Raw genomic sequence first — 17,897 nt, forward strand, 5'->3', positions numbered from 1 at the left:
TGCTGGGAGGGATTGGGGGCAGGAGGAGAAGGGGACCACAGAGGATGAGATGGCTGGATCACATCACTGACTCGATGGACATGAGTCTGAGTGAACTCTGAGAGTTGGTGATGGACAGGGAAGCCTGGCGTGCTGCCATTCATGGGGATGCAAAGAGTCGGACACGACTGAGCGACTGAACTGAACTGAAGAGATCTTACTTGATCACATCCTGCTGCTTCTGCTAAGTCACTTCAGTCATGTCTGACTCTGTGCGACCCCATAGATGGCACAACACATCAACTTCATAGCGGTTATGAAATCATCACATGTATTCATCTTGTTGGTTGCCTCTCGTAGAGTATAAGTTCCATGAGAGCAGGGAAATTGTTTTTCAAATGTTCTGTCTCATTACCTGGCGCAGAGTAGGTCATCAGTGACAGTTAAGTATATGAGCATGTGATGTCATTGGCATAAGGGAAGAGAGTACAACGGAGGGAATGTCTTTATGCCCCCATGTACTCAAATTTTGAGAAAAAATAAAACAAATTTTTGAAAAGTGCTAACTAATGCCTTTCAATACACTTATAGATTTTTTTTTTCCTCAAAAAGTGTAGAGTCCTTTTCAGAGATGTCAGCTTTATTATCCATTACACCTCGATGTGTACACTGGCATTCGGTATGGGAATTCCACATGCTCGTAGTCCACCTCATAAATTTTGGTGTCATGCTTTACAATTAATAAATATTTACTACCACCATTGTCTACTTCAGATGCTGAAGAGCATATTTAAGACTCCTCGGGAGACATAAATATTTCATGTTAAGCATTCTATGTGACAAGTACAAAATATAACAACAAAATTCAGCGGGTGGAGCACATTTCACATAATCAATCATGTCCTAAGACAAGTGTTACAAATAAAATGGATGAGTTCAACATTTCTGGGTCAAATATAATTGCCACCATGCACTTCCATATTGATAGCAGTGAAGCGAATGGAAACATTAGGTATAAAACATATTTTACATAAATATAATAATGTATATAAGGATACATTATTAAAATTATCATCAATGTATGTTGAGAAGCACTTTTTTTAAGTGGGTTCAATCAAAATAGTATCTGAAGAGCAATAACACATACATTCATAAACTCCCTATTGAAAAATAAAAACCAAAGTTGGAAGATTTCTCAGTGTATTTGTGAGAAGGGTCAATGCTGCAGTAATAAAGGTATCAGTAGTTTTCTCAGTCTCATCCGTGTGAAGTCTGTTTGGGTCCAGGCACTTCCCAGGGCACGTGTCCAGCCTGCACTGGCTCAGATATCCAGGGGCTTCTAATCCTGTGACTCTGACATCTCAGCTCAGGATGTCCACAACCAACACAGGAAGGAAAGGAAGACAGGGCTAATTACTAAGAGGCTTTTCATTTCATTGCCCTGGTAGTGCACACATTATTTTAACACACATTTTATTGTCCAGGGCTGAATATATGGTCTCACCTAACTTCAAGGATTTGGAAGCTATAATTTTTTGTGTGCCCAGGGAGAAGTGACAACCACACTTTGATTTTTTTTTTTAAGCTCTTAAAACTCTTCAGACTTGGCATGATAACATATTACAGATCCATCACAGATTAAACCAAATAGATTTCTCATCTAAAAAATATATTCTGTATAATCATGGTAAATTATCATTCAAAGAGTTTACAGAATACAGATGGCAAGAAACAGTCCTAACATCTAATTTGATGTATGATAGAATTTAGTTGGCAGATGTGAGAATTACTTTTCAAAAGAACATTTGGTCAGCATCAGATGTAACCAGATAAGCAGGCTTTTACTTTGTGGCACAACTGAATCAATCTTCCAACGAAAAATTTTAACCTCACTCGCTAGAACCAAAAGCAAATTGCCACTAAAATGTAGAAAACAATCGGGGCGAAGAAAGATCTTTTAGCTCGGAGATAGAATGCAAACTTGTCATCTCGTTATTCTAAGACACTGAAGACAAGGCACGTCTCTGTTTTCAACACGGTTCTTTCTCTGCTCCCAGTACTCCCTCCCTCCCCTCTCTCTCACCAGTGTAAGGATGGTTGTAACACTGACTACGACTAATGGTGATTCAGCAACCGATGCCACCAGAACATCCTAAGGAGCTTTATAAAATGAACTCAGAACTGCCCACCCAGGGGACAAGCCAAAGAAGTGTTTATTAATCCACTGGCTCCTAGTCCCCATTGACGATCTGTTGCACTGTGGAGGTTTAACTCTCCCACATTTCCAAGCAAAAAAGATCAAGGCTTCCCAGCTGGGTTTCTACACTGTGTGTTCAGGAAAGCCCCAGAGCAGGAAGTGAAAGGTGCAAGGAATGCAAATAAGGCTAGGTGCAGTCAGGTTAACCTGTGCAAAGCGTTGGCACAGAACCAGTGCATCATGGCTGGAATGGTTGCTAAGGGCAGAGCTATGAAGTCGGCACAAGAGCTCCTCAGATGTTCATTACTCTCCAAGGCTTAAGGTGGACATGGTGGAAGTGAATTCTTAGTGTGTAGTTACTCTGTCAATATTTCCTTCTCTTTCTCAAAGATGCATCAGATTGAGCCTTCAATATATCCTATAAATATCCAGACTTGTATAACTATAATATGGCAATGACAAAAAATACCACTTTAAGAAAATAAATGGCAATTACAAGAGATGTCTATGACATGCAGATATTCTGAATTGTTTTCTTAGCCTGTGGGGGAATTTGTTCCACTAAGTTAGTAGATAACTTCTTTTCTTCTAAAAATAATGTTAACTAGCCATGAAAATTGATTTATTCTCCCACATAAATATTTGAGTCTCAAAGCAAAGAATAGGACGGTGCCTATTAATTTAAGAGAAATTATTTGTGAAATTTTTATTTTTTTCACCTTTGACCCTCGTTATCCATTTCTCCCACCTCTCCCTGCTTCCCGCAACCACCGATTTGCTTCTCTGCATCTATGAGTTCAGTTTTGGGGAAAGGGGTTTAGATTCCATGTGTAAGAGAGGTCACACAGTATCTCTTTTTCTGTAAATTATTTCATTTAGCATAATGCCCTCTAGGTCCATCCATGTTGTTGCAAACGGCAAGATTCCCCTCTTGTAAGGCTGGATCATATTCCACTGTGCGTGTGCGTGTGTGTGCGTGTGTGTGTGTGTGTGTGTGTGTCTTTGCCCATCCACCCTTCGGTGGGCACGGGTTGTTTACGTATCTTGGCTATTGTAAATGCTGCTGCAGTGATCATGGGGTGCATCTGTCTTTTCAAGTTAGTGTTTTTGTTTCCTTTGGATAGATTTCCGAAAGTGAAATTGCTGGTAGTTCCATTTTTTAAAAGCTCAGAAGTAAAACCAATGAACCACCGAAGTGGAAATTAGTAAAAGTTTATTGTACACACATCAGAAATACAATTTGCAAACCAGAAACACTCAAACCAAAACATGGAATGAGGTACAGGGATATAATGTCATAAAGCAGCTTAATAGTGAAAAAGCAGTGACTGTTTATTCTTCACAGTGCCTGATTATAATATTAGAATTTTCTTAAATGATGAGGAATTGGATAGTGGTTATTTCTTATCAGTCAATCTTGGGAAACAGTTTTAAATTTTGCTTCTGATTTCTAGAGACATAAGCAAGAAATGACCCAGGTCAAGTTAGTATTTCAAAATAAAATGCATTTTAGTTTTGCTTATATAACTAGACCAGTTTTCTCTATGCAGGGAGTTTTAAGGGCTGGTGTTCATTTGTTTTTGGTTTTAATAGGAACTTCCATAGTGTTACGTATAATGCATGGCTGTACCAATGCACACTGTACATTCCTAGTAATATTGCACAAGGGTTCCATTTTCCTCACGTCTTCAGCAACACTTGCCTCACTTTGTCTTTTTTATAATAACCATTCTAACAGGTGTGAGATGATATTTCACCTGGATTTGATTTCTGTTTCGCTGATGGTTATTGACATTGAGTATCCATTCCAAATACCTGTTGGCCAACTGTAATGCCTTCTTCAGAAAAATGTCTCCACTCTTAAATCAAACTGTTTGCCTTTATGCTATGGAGTTTAACAAGTTCTTTTACATTTGGATACTGAGCCCTCATCATGTATATCGGTGTTGCTTTGTGACGCCGTGGACTGCAGCACTCCAGATTTCCCTGCCCTCCACTATCTCCCAGAGTTTGCTCAAACTGATGTCCATTGACTCGGTGATGCCGTCTAACCGTCTTGTCATCTGTCATATATATGATTTGTAAATATTTCCTCCCACTCAGTAGGCAGTGTTTTAATTTTATTCATGGTTCATCATGTGGAAGCTTTTTAGTCTGACATAGTCTTACTTGTTTATTTTGGTTTTTTAACTTTTATTTTTGGGGTCAGATTTAAAAAAAATCACTGCCAACCTATGTAAAGGAGCTTATCATCTTTCCACCCCCACCCCCCCCGCCAGGAGTTTTATCGTTTCAAGTCCAACATTCATGTCTTTAATACATTTTGGGTTAATTTTGTGTATGGTATAAGGTGGTGGTCCATTTTCATTCTCTTACATGTGGCTTTCCAATTTTCTCACCATCTCATTACTCTGAGATGCTCGAGATTAGGTATATCCCTATTTTCCACATTAGTCTTTCTTTTAAATGTTAGTCTCTCTTTAAATAACAGAAGTAAATATGCTCCTTAAATACCATCTGAAACTTTTGAAAATTAGTAATTTGTTCTTTTTCAGAAAAAAATTTGAATGCTCAGCAAATATTTAACATAACTTTTGAGCAGAAATTTTAAACTGTGGAAGCATATATATAAAATAATTCAATTTGTATTTGACTTTTACAGTTTAATTTGGACTTCTGATTTTAATGGATTCCAAATAATTATTTCCACTTAGGAACTAATTGTTTTTAGAGCAGAGTAAAATGTTATTTTCATAATTCTCATTTTAAATGCATTTTTAATTTTATCAAAATGCTTTGTTTTTTGGACATTTATACTAGTTGAATTTATCTCATTTATATTTTAATGTTGATGGTATGAATTACAACCTGTTATGGCTTTTCTATCTTTCCAACAGTTATCATCTGAGCTTTGCTCTATATTACATTTCCAATAGACATATGAGAATGAAGTAAGTTCTCTTAGTCAGCGGTTAGAGTAATATTAACTTAAAAGATATATTTAACATATGCAAAACAAATTTTAAAGCAATTATAGAAAATTTTAAACTCATGTAATCAGTCAAATAAAGAAGGCAATATATATAGAAAAACAAAGAAAACAAATTAAATAATATGGACAATAAATTTAACTGATAATACATGTACATCTAGTCCCATCACTTCATGGAAAATAGTTGGGGAAAGAAGTGAAAACAGTGACAGACTTTATTTTCTTGGGCTCTAAAATCACTGCAGATGGTGAGGGCAGCCATGAAATTAAAAGACACTTGCTGCTTGGAAGAAAGGCTATGACAAACCTAGACAGCGTATTAAAAAGCAGAGACATCACTTTGTTGACAAAGGTCCATCTACTCAAAGCTATGGCTTTTCCAGTAGTCATGTACAGATGTGCGAGTTGGACCATAAAGAAGGCTGAGTGCTCAAGAACTGGTGCTTTTAAACTGTGGTGCTGGAGAAGACTCTTGAGGGTCCCCTGAACAAGATCAAACCAGTCAATCCTAAAGGAAACCAACCCTGAATATTCATTAGAAAGACTGATGCGGATGCTGAAGCTCCAATACTTTGATCACCTGATGCGAAGAGCCCACTCTTTGGAAAAGACCCTGATGCTGGGAAAGATTGAGGGCAGGAGGAAAAGGAGGTAACAGGATGAGATGATTAGATATCATCATCAACTCGATGGACATAAGTTTGAGCCAACCCAGGAGATCGTGTAGGACAGGGAAGCCTGGCTTGCTGCAGTCCATGGGGTCACAGTCGGACATGACTGAGTGACTGAATAACAATAACCACATCATGTCATTACATCCTACAAATAGAGAATACACAACTTTTCAGCTATATGAAACGATTTTTAAAATTTGTAACATTGCTGACAAAGGTAAAACTCAGTGAGTACAAAGAATTTAAAATATGTGATCACATTTTTATCCTGTATTCAGTAAATCAAGAATTTAATAACAAAAATATAAATGAACAATAAGAAAATAAAAACTTAAAATTATTTAAGCAACTTAATTCATTTAAGCAACTAATTAGTGATGAATGTGTTATATTCATATACTATTTATAAGTACAAAATTTTAGCATCTTTTAAAACCTTATGAATATGAGAAATGGGATAACAACTGGAGAAAATTTCTAAAATTATGAAATGCTAATATCCATGAACTTATATTAATACATTTTCATCTTAATCTAAAGGGATTTTCTGACAAAATTGAAATTCCCATAATTATTTCAATAAATAGAAAATCAGATTAGGCCAATGACATCAAATGAGAAAATCCAAGAAGGAATTATCCTAAAATAACATCTCCATCCTTATATATTTTCTGGTGAATTCACACAAATATTAAACATTGAATAATTCACACTCTTATAGTGGGAATAAAAGTTGTGTATCCCCTGGTATTAAAAAAACAGATGAGTTGGCATGAGTAAAAAATTATAGAATGAGACATAAAATATATGTAAAAATGTCACATAAAATAGTGCAAATTGAATTCAATAATTTATTAAAAAATAATCCAATACAATCATATAGGGTTTTCTCCAAAGTGCAAAAATATTTTTGGATAAATCATTAACACAAATAGACCCTAGATAAAAATCTACATGATCATCCTAAAATATCCAGATGATATCTGATGAAACTTGACAACCATTGTAAGAAAGATTCTTAGTAAAATCAAAATAAATGGACATGCCTTTAAAAATATCATATCTGCTTTAAACGCACAAACAACTGTACATTAATGAATAAACATTAGAGGTTTTCCAACAGTATCTTCTTAAGTTTCCTATTAAGGGTATCTGCTGTGCTAATTATTATTTAACCTCATTATATCCTATGCAATACGACAAGAAATAGAAATAGATAAAAATTTTATTATAAAGTCAAAATTGTTATTTTTAAGATTCATGGTCTATGTGGAAGACCTAAGAAAACATACTAAAATAAAATTATTTTTTAAAAGTAAGTTTATTAGAATATGGACAAGAAAACTAATATGACAAGTTCCAAATATATCTAATAAAGCAGCAATAACAATTCACAAAGGACTTCTGTGCTTCCAGCAGAGGGGACACAGGTTAAATACCTGGGGAGCTAAGGTCTTACATGCTTCAGGGTTTTGTTTTGTTTTGTTTTTTTAAGTCACAAAACACAATTAAAAAGATAACAAAATATAAATAATCACAATAATGTATAGAGAAATGTATCAAATTTTGCTAAAGAAATAAAAGAAAAACAGATTTGACTGTATGAGAGATACAGAAAGGAATAATGAGTGTTATGAATATGGTAATTTCCTCCAATTTAACATAATTCCAATTAACATCCTCATTAAATCAGCTTAAATTTGATAAAAATCACATTTTTAAAAATGATTATGTAAAACAGAAGACTTTTGAAAAAGAAAGTCATAAAGGGAAATAATCAAATTAGATCCCAATGAATTCATCCACATATCTCATAAAAAGAATGTTCTTAAAGTTTTAATTAAATTGTGCCTGGCAAGAAGACCAAAAAAATCTTCTAGGTCTTCTCTCAATTCATCATTTTGCTGCAAGTTGGTTTACTTCTGGGATATGTTAGGTGCTTTAAAAGAAGCATTGAAAAAATAGCATGCAGTGATGAGAAACAGGTTTAGAATTTCATTAATGCCTACAGAAATTTTAAGAGCCTGCCCACAGAAATTAAAATTTAAGCCAACCATAAAGACAGTTAAAGTAAAAGAAATTGTATATACCTTAACCAAGGAAAGAAAAAGTATTTTTCTCACAAAATAAGATTCTTTTTAAAGATAATTGCTTAATGGTTTGTCATTGGTGTAACATGATTTTAACCTTTATTGCTCATTTGGAATAAATGCAAACTTTTATGAAATGTCTATAATTTTAATCATTTCCTTTGTAAGGTATATATATTTATTTGCAATTTAAACATGAGTGAGGAAAATTTTAACAAATCAATCCACCAAGGAAAACGGAGGATCATATGGATTTTTAAATTCACTGTCCAGAGAAAATACATTATATCATAAGCAGTATTCTCCTATAATTCTTCTCTCATTCTGAGAAATGATATTTCACAGACATAATTCAAATTAGGCTGATCAAATGTATAATTACAATTTAAAAAATAAAATAGTACTTAAAGTCATGTGTAGCTAGAATTCCCTGCTGTTCTCTCACAAACCCCAGTCCTTCTGGGGTTTGTGAGAGAAAAGATTAACCACTTTGAAATCTTCCCTATTATTTCTGCGTAATGTTGGGATAGCCATTATTTTACATTAAAAAAGCATATATACCTCTTCCAATCTGATAGCTGTGCTTCATCTTTAGCTGCTACACTGTGTCAGATAAATTTGCATCTATTATGTCTTCTTCATTTGTATTTCTTAGTGTATATAGTGTCCCTCCTAACCCTCTTTAGTGCCATTAACTTCAATCCCCACCTTGATGGACAGTAACTTTACCATTTTTCCTTTTCTCTCAGTTTCTGATACTGGGTGTCTCTTTGTCTATTCTTTGTTTTCCCCTTCTTCTTTTATTCCTTCTGCCCCTCCTCCTCCTCCTCTTTACTACTGTTATTATCTTTTAAGTATATTCTTTGGAAACAGCATATGTCTGTGTTTTCTTTCTATTCTAATCTTTGCCTGTCTTTTAGTGGACGGTTTCAATCTATTCTCATTTAGTGTAGTTAATATCTCTGATTTCATTCATTCTACCTTAACCTGTTTATTATGTTCTACATTTTTTTTCTTTTTAGCCTATTTTTGTCAGCTGTTTTATTGATCTCAAGTCTAAATTTCTCCTAATTAGTTAGAAGGTTTTGTATTTTTCCTTCCTTTAGTGATGATCCTTCTTATCACTTTGTTAAACACTCATATTAAAGTCTATTATTATTTATTCTATTAACCAGTATTCCCTCACCAAAACTCACTGCCTCTCTCACCATGATTTCTAATTCTCATCTTCTTTTGCTTTCTCCTTCCTCCTGTAAAATAAAACCTTTAAAATAGTGCTTTTCTCTTTTTTTCCCCATGTTTGTACTTCCCATGATGAGTGGAGTCTTTGGGACATTTTTCTTTCCTCCTCTCCCCACCCTCACGGGTAGGTGAAGTCTGTCGTTAGAATTCCTCTCACAAAGCACCTCTTCTGTACTAAGTGATCTTATTTCGCACTTGTTTATGCATTCCTGGTCTAGTGGTAATCAATATATTTCTTTGTATTGATATCTCTATTTTTATATTACTATCCATTGTTCATTAATATTGCCATTTAGGGGTTTCTGTTTATTTGCATTTTAGTTAGAATCTTTACTCTGATCTCAGATGGAGATGGCAACTTTCATTATCCATCCATTGGACCTTCTTCCTTCTCTCCAGGTACATGGTAGGATCTCGTACCTCCCTCTCCATGCAGTGCTATAGGATCATGACACTGGTCTAGTCAATGAGCTGTAAGCAGAAATGGTGTATTTCGCCTGTTTTACTGTGAGAAACTCCAGGCATCTCTTGTCAAGGACATTAAACTTAGTCTAAGCAATGATCATACGTACTAGTTTGACTCAAACTATTTTTTAACCCCAAAATACATTTATAATTTCCTGATGCTTATGGCATGTTTGAGTTTTCCCAATGGATATATCAATTCAGCTATCCAGCTCTCTCCCTAGGCATTCTATGCCATTAGGCTTGTATCTAGGTCTTTCAATCTGATTGTTCTCCCTCTGAGGCTTCCTAGATGGGTGGCTGACTTTCCGTGTCAGCTCAGTTTGGTTTAGACCACATTGTTGTAATATCCGAAATGTTGGGACTCCTATAGGTGTGGAACGTAAAATGGCATTCATAGACTCACCCCCGTCCTAACAGTACCAAAAGAAACCAGCTGTTCTCCAGTCTCCCCACTTTCTTGGCTTCATGGGTAGAGGAAGCTCAGCCCTCTGGCTCAACTTTCTTCCAATCCTCTGGAAATCTGTGATACCCAGCACACCGACAGAACTCAACATCCACTCTCCCTTTGGGTTCACAAGTGGCTTGAGCAAAGCTTTTCCTATGACCTGCTGCCCTCAACACCTGATCCCTGGTCTCCAGCCCCACTGGTCATGCCACTGCTAGGTTCAAAAAGAATAGACTCTAATCCTAGGATAGTGCAAAATGTCAACAAAAGCCAAATATCACATGCACAGGGACTTCAGGCTTGTGGAGTTGTCTGATGGTTTCAGGAAGGCAAGTAGGTTGGAAGTGGGAAGTAGAAGAGAAGGGGGACAACAGGAAGAGGCCAACTCCAGACTATCAATTCCAGAATTCCCTCCTCTGATGGCCTTTAAATCTAGTAGCTACCTCTTCGGTATTCATCACCATTTTCCTAAGTAAAATATGTAAACGTTGTAGGTCTTTATTTTTGGCCATAACTATTGACTTTCTCCCTGGAGAATGGAATGGCAACCCAATCCAGTATTCTTTCCCAAAGAATTCCATGGACAAAGGATTCTGGCAGGCTATGGTCCATTGGATCGCAAAGAGTCAGAAATGACTGAGTAACTGACACAGTGTTGACTTCCTATTTTGGTATTTGAGACTGAAGTTCTCTTATTCTGATACCACCACTCCCACATTTATTTCCCATTGCATTACGATATTACAGTATTGTCTCATTAAATAATTTTATATAGTTACACTAGAAGGACTTCCCTGGTGGCTCGGATGGTAAAGCGTCTACAATGTGGGAGACCCGGGTTCAATCTCTGGGTTGGGAAGATCCCCTGGAGAAGGAAATGGCAATCCACTCCAGTACTATAGCCTGGAAAATCCCATGGACAGTGGAGCCTGGTAGGCTAGAGTCTATGGGGTCACAAAGAGTCAAACACAACTGAGTGACTTCACTTCACACTAGAAGAACTACAGGACTACCTGATGACAGTGAAAGAGGAGATTGAAAAAGCTGGCTTAAAGCTCAACATTCAGAAATCTAAGATCGTGGCATTTGGTCCCATCACTTCATTACAAATAGATGGGGAAACAGTGGAAACAGTTTTATTTTTATAACAGACTTTTATTTTATAACAGACTTTATTTCTTTGGGCTCCAAAATCACTGCAGATGGTGACTGCAGCCATGAAATTAAAAGATGCTTGCTCCTTGGAAGAAAAGTTATGACCAACCTAGACAGTATATTAAAAAACAGAGACATTACTTTGCCAACAAAGGTCTATCTAGTCAAAGCCATGGTTTTTCCCGTAGTCATGTATGGATGTGAGAGTTGGACTATAAAGAAAGCTGAGTGCCAATGAATTGATGCTTTTGAACTGTGGTGTTGGAGGAAACTCTGGAGAGTCCCTTGGACTGCAAGGAGATCCAACCAGTCCATCCTAAAGGAAATCAGTCCTGAATATTCATTGGAAGGACTGATGTTGAAGCTGAAACTCCAATACTTTGGCCACCTGATGCAAAGAACTGACCCATTTGAAAAGACCCTGATGCTGGGAAAGATTGAAGGCAGAAGGAGAAGGGGACAACAGAGGATGAGATGGTTGGATGGCATCACTGACTCAATGGACATGAGTTTGAGTAAACTCTGGGAGTTGGTGATGGACAGGGAGGCCTGGCGTGCTGCAGTCCATGGGGTCACAAAGAGTCGGACACGACTGAGTGACTGAACTGAACTGAACTGAAAGCTTGTTTATTTACTGCTATACTGAGCAGTTTATGTTTCCTTGTCAATACAACTGTTTTTACTTAGAATGCATTTCTGTTTTTCAAAATTTTCTTTGGGGTTTGTGAATCTCTTGTTGGTATTTGTCCAAATGTTCCATCAAAGCTATCAAATACCTAGTAAATAATTTTTCAAAATACTCAAATAATTTAGAAATCTTGAAATTCTTCCACATAGCCCTCTAACCACCTGCTCTAAAGTAAAGGATTACTTCTTTCTGGGCATGAAACACAGCTGTTACTTGGAATTTCAATTTTTCACTCTCCTGTATTGTGTAAAATTTTTCCTGGATAGCATGCTTTTTTGTGCATGTATGTGTTTATCATTTATTTTTCTTGGGTACATTCTCTAGAACCTACCTTAGGCAGATTATATAAGAGCTAAATTATTGAGTCCTTTTTGAGATTGTATTTATACTCCCCTCACAATTGATTGGCATTTAGCCTGACTATAGTATTATAGGATGAAAATTATCTTTTCTTAGAATTTAGAGGAATCATTTCAAGGATTTCTAGGGGATGGGTTAGCATTGAGAGATGAATGACATTTTGATTTCCTATCATTTGGAATGAGCCAGTTTTCCACTCATACAACCTTTTGAATCTTTAAGAAATTCCTCTTTAGTTCCAGTGTGCTGAAGTTACACTGATATGCCTTGAGAGTCCACATCATATACAGTGATATGCCTCCGTGTGTTTTCTTTATTTTACTGGACATTCAATGGACACTTGACCTGAGGACTGGTGTCTTTCATATCTGAGGAGTTTCTTCTAAGATTTATTTGACACGATTCCCTTATTTTTATTGTTCTCTTTTCACTAGAGCTCATATTATTTGCAAGAACATAAACCTTTTTTTTCTACTGTCCAGAATTTTAAATGGTCAATTTGCTAAATCTTTGAGGAGACAAGCTATAGAATTAATAACTTTGATTATGGACAAGGATTTATATTAGAAAGCCTGGGAAAATAATCAAAGCATAAAATTATTAAGCTATGGATGAAATGTAAGATAATTATGCCAATGCTAAATAATTAATTTTAGAATCTAGAGATTACACAACATAAATGAAAATAAAAATATTATGTATATAAGTTATCATAATTAGGCTTTAAAGATACATGAAATGGAGAAATAAGAAATATAGATTTGGTCTCTGCCCCTAGTTCTTGAAACACTGTTTCTGAAACCTTTGTAATTCCCTGAGTAATAGTCATGATAGTAGCACCTTACACAGAACTCTTAAATCTCCTGAAATTTCCTGGGGGAATGGATAATCTTTTATTCTTATTAAACAACTCTTGCTGGGCTTCTGGATGGAGAAAGACCAAACATGATTAGAAATCTGGAACTTTCAGCACCACCGTCATTACTCCAAGAAAGAGGGATTGGAAACTGGAGACTGGCCATTCCTATGTGATGAAGCCTTTATTTAAAAAAAAAAAATCCTTCAATTATGAGGTTCAGAGAGCTTCCAGGTTGGGGAACAGTACATATGCTGGGAGGATGGTGTACCCCAAATTGGACACAGAAGTTCCTGAGCTCAGACCTTGCCCTGTATTCTTCTTCACATGACTGCTCATCTGTATCCTTCCTTCATTGTATCCTTTAGGTTAAACTGGTAGGTGTAAATAAGTCTTCTTTGAGTTCTTCGAGCCATTACCACAAATTATGAAACCTAGGAGGAGGATGTGGGAACCCTTGATTTATAGCCAGTTGATCAGAAGTACAAGTTAAAACCTTGGATTTATGACTGGCATCTGAAGTTGGAAAGAGGGCCCATATGAGAGAGGGCCCTTAACCCGTGAAGTCTGTGCTAACTCTGGGCAGTTAGTGTCATAACTGAATTGTAGGACACCTACTTGGCACTGAGTGACTTGGAGAATTGGCTGATGTGGGGAAAAACATACATTTGAGGTCAGAAGTGTTTGTAAGTAGAAGAAAGAACAGTTTCCCATCAGCAGCATGTGTCACTTCAGTCATGTCCACCTTGCAAACCTATGGATGTAGCCCGTCAGGCTCCTCTCCATGGGATTCTTCAGGCAAGAATACTGGAGTAGGTGGCCATTTCCTCCTCCAGGGGATCTTCCTGACCCAGGGATTGAGCCCACGTTTCCTGTGTCTCCTGCACTGTCACGCAGATCCTTTACCACTAGCACCACCGGGGAAGCCCCATCAGTAGCATTTCAGTTCAGTCAGTTCAGTCGCTCAGTCGTGTCCGACTTTTTGCAACCCCATGGACTGCAGCACGCCAGGCCTCCCTGTCCATCACCAACTCCCAGAGTTCACTCAAACCCATGTCCATTGAGTCAGTGATGCCATCCAACCATCTCATCCTCTGTCGTCCCCTTCTCCTCCTGCCTTCAAGCTTTCCCAGCATCAGGGTCTTTTCAAATGAGTCAGTTCTTCCCATCAGGTGGCCAAAGTACTGGAGTTTCAGCTTCAACACCAGTCCTTCCAATGAACACCCAGGACTGATCTCCTTTGGGATGGAATGGTTGAATCTCCTTGCAGTCCAAGGGACTCTCAAGAGTCTCCTCCAACACCACAGTTCAAAAGCATCAATTCTTCAGTGCTCAGCTTTCTTTATAGTCCAACTTTCACATCCATACATAACTACTGGAAAAACCGTAGCTTTGTCTAGATGGACATTTGTTGTCAAATTATGTCTCTGCTTTTTAAATATGCTGTCTAGGCTGGTCATAAATTTCCTTCCAAGGAGTAAGCATCTTTTAATTTCATGGCTGCAATCACCATCTGCAGTGATTTTTGGAGCCCCCCAAAATAAAGTCTCTCAGTTTCCATTGTTTCCCCATCTATTTGCCATGAAGTGACGGGACCAGGTGCCATGATCTTAGTTTTCTGAATGTTGAGTTTTAAGCCAACTTTTTCACTCTCCTCTTTCACTTTCATCAATAGCATATTTTGTTAGTAGAATATAGGACCAGAATATAGAATATATAACCTGCATAGAATATATAACCAGTAGAATATATAACCTGAATATTTTATCCAGTATTAGGCTAAGTTCCTTAAGTAACTGTTTGTCACTCAGTTGTGCCCAATTCTTTGTGACCCCATGGACTGTTGCCACCAGGCTTCTCTGTCCATGGGATTCTCCAGGCAAGAATACTGGAGTGGGTTGCCATTTCCTTCTCCAGGGGGTCTTCCCACCCCAGGGATCAAACCCGGATTGCCTGCATTGCAGGAAGATTCTTTACCATCTGAGCCACCAAGGAAGCCCTAAGTTCCTAGCAGATATCATTTACTTGAGTTAATATAGCCATTTTAAAGATGAGATCATTAGAGAAGTTTAGAGAATAATGGCTTGTGTCCATGGAATAAGCCACAGAACTACGGATGCCACCTAGGTCTGATGGCATAAAAGGTCTGTGCCCCACAAACTCCTGCCTCTATGATTTCTGCGTTGGCCGTTCAGTAGTATCTGTTATATGAGGATAGCCTTACGAGTAGAGTAATATTTCGTATGTCACTACATGACAGAACAGAAGTGGCCTAGTAATATTTTAAAACTTGCTCTAGTCATGAAATATAGTGTAAAAGAAGTATACTTTCGGAATGAGATATCTGAAGGAACTAATTGGAATAGCTTGGGCACTCGCCATCAGCCTGAGCCTTCAGACAGAGAAAGGTGAAGGTCTACCCTTTTTGCTCACACAGTTGATATTTCTTTTTTCCTTTCTTCCTTTCAACACATTTTCTTGAAATGCATATCCTATGCATTATGGGGGATATAAAATGAATCAGATGGTGGATTCTGCCCTCAAAGAACTTAAAGGGCTATGAACTATCAATTCTCATTATGAGGGTTCAGAGAAGGTGAAATGACTTCTGGCTGAGATTAATTTGAGAAAGTGTGTGGAACTGGGTGTGGAGAAAAGCAAACAGCTCCTTCCCTGTAGCAGAAGCACACAGAGCATGAAGGAAGAGTAGCAGGAAATTATGATTGAAAAGCAGTGTGGGCTCAGATGCCAAAAGCCCTAGTATGAAAAGTAAGGAATTTTGGCCTCATTTTGTGAGTCAAGGGCCTATATGCTTTTTGACTAAATACCTCCTATCAGTTAAAAAATAGTAAGAATAAAATCAGATGCATTAAAAATGTTTAGCAATCAGTAAAAAATAGACTCCTGCTGTGTGTACAGTGTACATAATAGAGGATATAGAGATAGCTGTAGCTGTCAATTGTGCTTGCTCAGTCACTCAGTCGTGTCCAACTCTTTGTGACCCTATGGGCTGTAGCCCACCAGGCTCCTCTGTCCACGGGATTTTCCAGGCAAGAATACTGGAGCAGGTTGACATTTCCTCTTTCAGTGGATCTTCCTGACCCAGGGATTAAACCCATATCTCCGGCATTGGTAGTTGGATTGTTTTACCACTGAGCCACCTGGGAAGCCCATAGCTGATATTTAGCTAATGTATATAGGCAAATATCCACTTAGAGTACGGTGAAACACTAAAAACAGTTACTTTAAATTCATATTTCAAAGAATCTTGATTGTTTTAGTACATACTTGGTAATTTCTCATGGTGTCATATTGAAAGTGAAAGCTGCTCAGTCATGTTCAACTCTTTCCGACCCCATGGACTGTAGTCCATGGGATTCTCAGGCCAGAATCCTGGACTGGGTGCCTTTCCCTTCTCCAGGGGATCTTCCCAACCCAGGGCTTGAACCCAGGTCTCCCGCATTGCAGGCGGATTCTTTACCAGCTGAGCCACAGGGGAAGCCCTTGTGTCATATTAGGGCATCCTTGTTTTTGTCTTGTAGCAAGCCTGACAAAACACCCATGAACAAAATGGAAAGAACCAACATCACACTTTTCATGTGTATTTACAATATTTATGATTCCTTCCACCTGCAACTTCTTTTTAGGTGTATCTCAGCCACCTTAATTTGTGAAAGTTCACGTGGTTAAAACAATAACATAATTGGTAACTCCGTGAAGTCTGGCACAGAGAAGCTGCATTAATAACGGTATGTCAACAGCAAAAACACAAATTAATAGAGGAGACTCTACTGTGGCCCTCTATCCAATATGCCACTTTCATTCTTTCCTCAAGACAGCTCTCAAATTGTACATGATATGTGATGTGCTGGAAAACAGACCCCACTTGTACACAGGCATTGTGTTTACATTATTAGTAAAGATTTGTTTCCTATTGGTAGATAAAAATAACACGGTTTACTGATTCTTCCGTGCCTCGGTTTACTGTCTTTCAAATATCTAGAGTGTACGTGTCTCTACTTTGAGGACTTCTGTAGGCAGAGATGAACCAGTGAGGAGTCTGTCACAGAAGACACAGTCGAGCTGTGGCTGAAACCGAGCCAGCTGACTGCAGAGTGTGCAGAAGTACTGAGCAGGAATATGGGAGTGGTACTGGTAGAGCCAGCTCGGGAGGACTGCATCCAAATCTAATGGTGGCTTTGGTTGTGGCTGTTTAGCCGCTAAGTCATGTCCGACTCTTAGGACCTTATGGACTGTAACCCACCAGATTCCTCTGTCCATGGGATTTCCCAGGCAAGAATACTGGAGTGGGTTGTTGTTTCCTTCCCCAGGGGATCTTCCTGACCCAGAGATCAAATCCACGTCTCCTGCACGTTGCAGATTCTTTACCACTGAGCCACCAGGGAAGCCCAAGATGGTTTGATTGGTATACAAAGAGATTGCTCATATCAAATGTCATCATTACAAGTAATGTTTCTATTTATTCTGATTTTTCCCATTGAGATTAAAAATAATCCTGAAGTATCAAAAAGATACAACTAACAATTTTGAAGTGAGATAAATAATAATATGATATCAAATCACTTCATATATGATGTTGACGATTCTCACAGATGGGTGTTATGAGCAAATGACAAGCTCTCTTTTTTTCAGTTGAGGTATAATTGATGTATAACATCAGTTATTATATGTATTATATGTATCAGTTTCAGGTGATATAATATTCAAATCAAATAATGATTTGATATTTG

Source organism: Bos indicus, chromosome 7, assembly GCF_029378745.1.
Source record: "Bos indicus isolate NIAB-ARS_2022 breed Sahiwal x Tharparkar chromosome 7, NIAB-ARS_B.indTharparkar_mat_pri_1.0, whole genome shotgun sequence".
NCBI classification, from domain to species: domain Eukaryota; kingdom Metazoa; phylum Chordata; class Mammalia; order Artiodactyla; family Bovidae; genus Bos; species Bos indicus.